The following is a 6,000-nucleotide window of genomic DNA, read 5'->3' as shown; positions in this document are numbered from 1 at the left end:
ATTTGACAGTTAAAAATAGAAGAAGAGAGTTATTAGATAAAGTTAGAGGTATCATGAAGATGGAGGGAATATTTTGAGGAACTATTAAAAGATGATGAAGATAGGGAAGCTGTGGTTTTTGTGAGCTGGGCAGGAAGGTATAACATCTTGTAGGACTGAGGAAGAGCCAGTTGTGTGGGGAAAGTACCTGTGGCAGTGGATAGACTGAAAGGGGGTAAACCAGCTGGGATTGATGGGAAAATGACAGAAATGTTAAATGTATGGAAGAAGGTAAGTTATCTAAAGATTGGCAGAGAGCTTGTAAAGTTTTTTATATAAAGGCAAAGAGGACAAAAGAGAGTGTAAAAATTATAGGTGAATAGTTTGTGTTTCTAAACAAATTTCAGTTTCTTATAATGCATTTTAGATTCCATATACCTGTGCTTTGAAAATCCTTTACCTGAGAACTTTGATGCATAAAATATATAGAAGTATTCCACGAAAGTTCTGAGATCGACATATTCAGTATATTAACTAACGCTAATATACTAAATATAGAATTTGCATAAGTAGTTCTCATTATATTACTGAAGTAATTATGCATTGTTTTACATATCCTTCTCGAAGCTTTCATAACTCCTGTAATACACTATATTTTAAAGGAAACAAAACAAAATATTAAAGTTTTCTGAAAACGAAAGTATATCTTATCTACCACCTGAGTTAATCAAACATCATATTGTGTTGACAGTTTTCAATTAACTGATGGCTGATCTGGATGAGTTAATAATTTATTTCAAATTATTGTTTCTATGAATGCATAATTTACCTCAGTTTAATTAACTGGTTGATTATTAGAAGAATTTTTCTTTGAAAATATTAGTTTGACAAGTTTCCAGTCTTAACAGTAATAACAAGTGTGATTTAAAATGTAACGAAAATGTATGTAAATACTATTTACTGACACTCATTATAAAAAATTTACTAATTGTATTACAGTAATGATAGCGAAGAACTCTAAAAGATTACTATTGTCATTCTTCCTACCCAAACATTAGAAATTGTGGTTTTTTTAATTAATAATGCAAATAGTAAAGATGAGTAAATTAGCGAATGCATTGAATGACATAATACTACAGCTCAGAAAAACTGTGCAAATTACTCAACCTCTCAGTGCATAAATAAGCAGGACTAGACCCTGAGAGGTGTATGTTTCTCAGTCAATATACCCTGAGAGTTTACTTAAATTCATACCATAAGGGTTAAGGTAACCTTGACTGAACACGGTAACTTTGATTGAACAAGGTAACCTTGACTGAACACGGTAACTTTGACTGAACAAGGTAACCTTGACTGAACACGGTAACTTTGACTGAACAAGGTAACCTTGATTGAACAAGGTATAAGCTTTAACAAACTTCGTACAGTCGGTAGGGTTTAAACACTTAACAAACCAGCCAACTTAAATAGAAATAGAGTTATACTTACCCTTTAAGTAGGAGATGAGATCAAATATTTCATTAATCTCATCTGGATGTCCCACTGGGATGCTAATAGGGTGTGAGGACTCCAGCCAGTCTAAAGAGAACACTCTCTGGACATCCTCAGTTACGAACTGTTCCATCATGTTCCAGGTGGGCTCTGCCTAGAGGAAAAGTAGTCATGGTTAGGCAAATTGGTATTAACTCGTAGAATGTCTGACACTGGGTGTTAGAAACCATAGGGCAGAGGAGTTACGGATAAGGTGTAATAGCTTGTGTTAATTAGTCACAACATTGTTGCAGATTTTCTTATGGGTACTTACATAACTAGAGCTTGAAACCAGCCCTTTTTTATACCCCCAAAAATCTTATCTAATGCATACTTCATAGAATTATTCTAGAAATTACCGATTGATAATATAAATCTCTTTTTCCTTCTCCATATTAATTTACCCACCTCCTTTCTCATCTCAATCAGTAATTCTGAAAGTTTAGAATTATCAGAATAAGCTTTACTTTCAGATTACTTAAATCCAACCATGTGTGCAATTTGGATATTTTAGTTTTCTTGCTTGTTACAAGCTTAATATTACAGTTTGGAGTTAAAATGTTGAGTTGGTTGGATGGTTTATTAAGTTCATAGTCTATCAAGAACGCGAGTCATTTAAACTGAGTCTTATGTACATCACGTCAGGGATGCTTTTATTCCCCAAAATAGGTATTAAAAACACTCTTAGCATAATCACACTGGTAAGATACACATCGCTTTGTATATTTGCTATTGGGTGTGTTAAGTTCATTAATAATGATCTTATACCTTTGTGTGTTATCTTGATATATTGTGCACTGGAAGCATTATAAATTTCATATGTGCTGTGTTATTTTAAGTGTTTATGTTATATATAAATTTATATTAATGAATAAAATACATGTGCAACATTCAAGTATCGTTACTGTCGGAATGTTTCCCTTGCACAACAGGCTTCTTCAGTCCATAAGCGATGTGAAGCAGCTGGAGTTGGCATCACAGGTGAGCGTGGCCCACTTCTGTGTTAGTATATAGGGTCTGGCCTCATGCCTGTGCCTTATGCTTGAGGGATTGACTACCTCTTCCTACCAAGTGTGATGGACTGGTCTCGTCAAAACTACTATTATTGCTGCGTTATATTCGCCTATATTAGGTAGAAGAAGCCTGTTATGCAGATGAAAAATTTCTATAAAAAAGATACATGAATGATAAACATGTGTCTTATTCAAGAACTTATTGGTATCGTATAACATTAATAAAGTATATTTTGCTAAATTAAGTTTCCTTCTGGTGTAAGACATATTACACAACTGAGACTGTAAGAACTGCTTCGTTAAGAATCCCCCTCTCGTTCACAATGGCTTCCTTTTTTTTAACAACTAGACAACGACCAATCTGTGGTTTAATTATTAATTTTCTTGCTAGAAAATATAAAATAAGTTTTACTCTCGCACTTTTCCCTTTGCTTCTCGACCACAAATTTACTGAAGGATCCTGCCTATCATCACCCAGTGTTAAAAGCTGACCCTGCAGGCAACTCACATGGTCCACACCGATGTATTCCATGAAGGAAGCAAAACCTTCATTGAGCCAAAGGTCTGTCCACCAGTCTGGAGTTACGAGATTCCCAAACCACTGGTGAGCCAGCTCGTGGGACACCACGATAGCTACCCTCTGTTTGTTCCTCGCTGATGACACCTCTGGATCATACAACATTGCTGTCTCCCTGCATATGACCAGACTCATTAATAGACACTGGTGATGATAAACTATTTTGCTTACATATTATCAGAATAATAATAATATAATTGCAATCTCAGACTTATACTGCACAGAGACTTACTTGAAAGAATTATTTCTGGAAATGGAATGCATGGTACTGATATTGAAAATGTTTTAATTATGGCAGTAATTGTGAAAATTTTTCTAAGCAGTATATATAAAAGCTTCCAACTCGCCTCTACAGGTAAAAATATTATCATACGGTAGCATTAATAAAAGTAAAAACATAATAGTTTAAATTCTATCTGACCTGTAGGTAATGAGTCCCCAGTTTTCCATGGCACCAGCCGAGAAGTCGGGAATTGCAATCATGTCTTGCTTGGGAAGAGGGAACGAGACGTTGAAGTAATCCTCGAAGTGAGTAAGAATTTTAGGACCTGTCAGGAGAGCGTAGTCTGCCTGGTTAATGGCAGCTTTTCGAGCCTTCACTGCAACATAAACAAAATATTTTCAGAAGCATCCTCCACGGTAACTTCACTCAAGCAGAACAGTTAAGCAACATTTGAGAATAAATAACAAAAAGGCACAATACCGTGACTGGAACGATACACAAATAACCCGCAACTTTGTGACTTTGTCAATGGTCCAAGTCGGACCGAAACGTCGTCGTAGCTTCTCTCTTTTATGTGCGGGTTATTTGTGTAACATTTGAGAAAGTTAGCATAACAAAACGCTGCCAAAATAAATCCAATGCTGTTTTATTTTCAACTCGGACATATACACATAGTCGTACCACAAGATATATCACAGAGACACGTATTTCTCCCAGCGTATATATGCTGAGAGTTTAGTTTAGGGATTAGCTGTATAACCCTTGTGGTTTAGCGCTTCTTTTTTATTATAATAATAATTAGTTTAGGGATTAACTATTCTTAATTGCTGAAAATGTTACGTGCTGATTCAGAGCACTCGATAGGCTTTAAACAGATTAACCAACCTTGCCGGATCTGTTCTCCACAAGAGAGCACATCCGGCTAGGTTGGTCTCTTTCCCAGCTTAATGATTTAATGTTATTTAATTTACAAAATAAGTTATGACTGGCAGACAAAACTCTACCGTATCAAAGAGGCATTTTTACGAGCTTCGGGTTCAATTCTCCGTGTGGGTTTAGATTAAATAACATAGCTAAATATGTGGTTACCCACTTCCAAAAAATCACGACGCAAATTATATGTTCTGAATTCTTTTGCATCAAAAGTTTCAGCTAATTATGATTTTGAAAAAAGAAAACTTTCCGTAGTATAACTAGACTTACATTTGAAGTCATGTATTTATATACACAAGATAATAACAATGAAAGAAAAACTTCTGAAAGACGCTAAAATATACTTGTATATAATGACATATATGTGCAAAGACAGTAAAATTCTCTAAATATTCTTTGACCATAACTTTCACCTTTTGGTAATAAATATAATTTACGAATGGATTCCAATAAAGATCTACTGCGCCAAAGATAACATATACGAAGATTATTGATCATTTTTCCGTCTGATGAACGAGTGTGATGCCGGGTAAACCATATCAAACTCTTGTTTCTTTTTCTTTTATGCATGAACCAGCACACACACACACACACACACACACACACACACACACACACACACACACACACACACACACAACCAGAGAGAGAGGGGAGGATGAGCCAGCAAGACTGGACCTTGTGTTCACCCTGAGCAGTTCAGACATCGAGGACATCACTTACGAGAGGCCCCTTGGAGCTAGCGATCATGTGGTTCTGAGTTTTGACTATATAGTAGAGTTACAAGTGGAGAAGGTAACAGGAACTGAAGGGGACAGGCCAAACTATAAAAGGGGGGACTACACAGGTATGAGAAACTTCCTGCAGGAGGTTCAGTGGGACAGAGAAATGGTAGGAAAATCAGTAAACGAGATGATGGAATATGTGGCAACAAAGTGCAAGGAGGCAGAGGAAAGTTTTGTTCCCAAGGGAAACAGAAATAATAGGAAGACCAAGACGAGTCCTTGGTTTACCCGAAGGTGTAGGGAGGCAAAAGCTAAGTGCAACAGAGAATGGAAAAGGTACAGGAGGCATAGGACCCAGGAAAACAAGGAGATTAGTAGAAGAGCCAGAAACGAGTATGCGCAGATAAGGAGGGAGGCCCAGAGACAGTATGAAAACGACATAGCATCGAAAGTCAAATCTGACCCGAAACTGCTGTATAGCCACATTAGGAAGAAGACAACAGTCAAGGACCAGGTGATAAGGCTGAGGAAAGAAGGTGGGGAACTCACAAGAAACGATCAAGAGGTATGTGAGGAGCTCAACACGAGATTTAAGGAAGTATTTACAGTAGAGACAGGAAGAACTCTGGGGGGACAGACCAGATGGGGACACCAACAAGGAATACACCAACAAGTGTTGGACGACATACATACAGATGAGGAGGAGGTGAAGAAACTGCTAAGGGACATCGATACCTCAAAGGCAATGGGACCGGACAACATCTCTCCATGGGTCCTTAGAGAGGGAGCAGATATGTTGTGCGTACCACTTACCACAATCTTCAACACATCCCTGGAAACTGAGCAACTACCTGAGGTATGGAAGACAGCAAATGTAGTTCCCATTTTCAAAAAAGGAGACAGAAAAGAGGCACTAAACTATAGACCTGTGTCATTGACGTGTATAGTATGCAAAATTATGGAGAAGATTATCAGGAGGAGAGTGGTGGAGCACCTGGAACGGAACAGGAGTATAAATGC

At 37.2% G+C, this 6,000-nt stretch overlaps 1 non-coding gene across 1 annotated transcript in view; it reads right to left on the bottom strand.

Moving 5' to 3' along the window:
- LOC128696868 (aminopeptidase N) overlaps positions 1-6,000 on the bottom strand; it is a 60,326-nt gene that overhangs the window by 15,227 nt on the left and 39,099 nt on the right. The window contains exons 7-9 of the transcript XR_011393432.1: positions 3,521-3,698; positions 3,031-3,214; positions 1,468-1,624 (exon numbers count right to left, since the gene is read on the bottom strand). This is a non-coding gene — a transcript (aminopeptidase N). The remainder of the gene's footprint in view (positions 1-1,467; positions 1,625-3,030; positions 3,215-3,520; positions 3,699-6,000) is intronic.

This window comes from Cherax quadricarinatus, chromosome 52 (genome assembly GCF_038502225.1).
Source record: "Cherax quadricarinatus isolate ZL_2023a chromosome 52, ASM3850222v1, whole genome shotgun sequence".
Lineage (NCBI taxonomy): Eukaryota > Metazoa > Arthropoda > Malacostraca > Decapoda > Parastacidae > Cherax > Cherax quadricarinatus.
The sequence above is the reverse complement of the archived record's forward strand: the minus strand, read 5'-3'. Positions and strand labels throughout refer to the sequence as shown.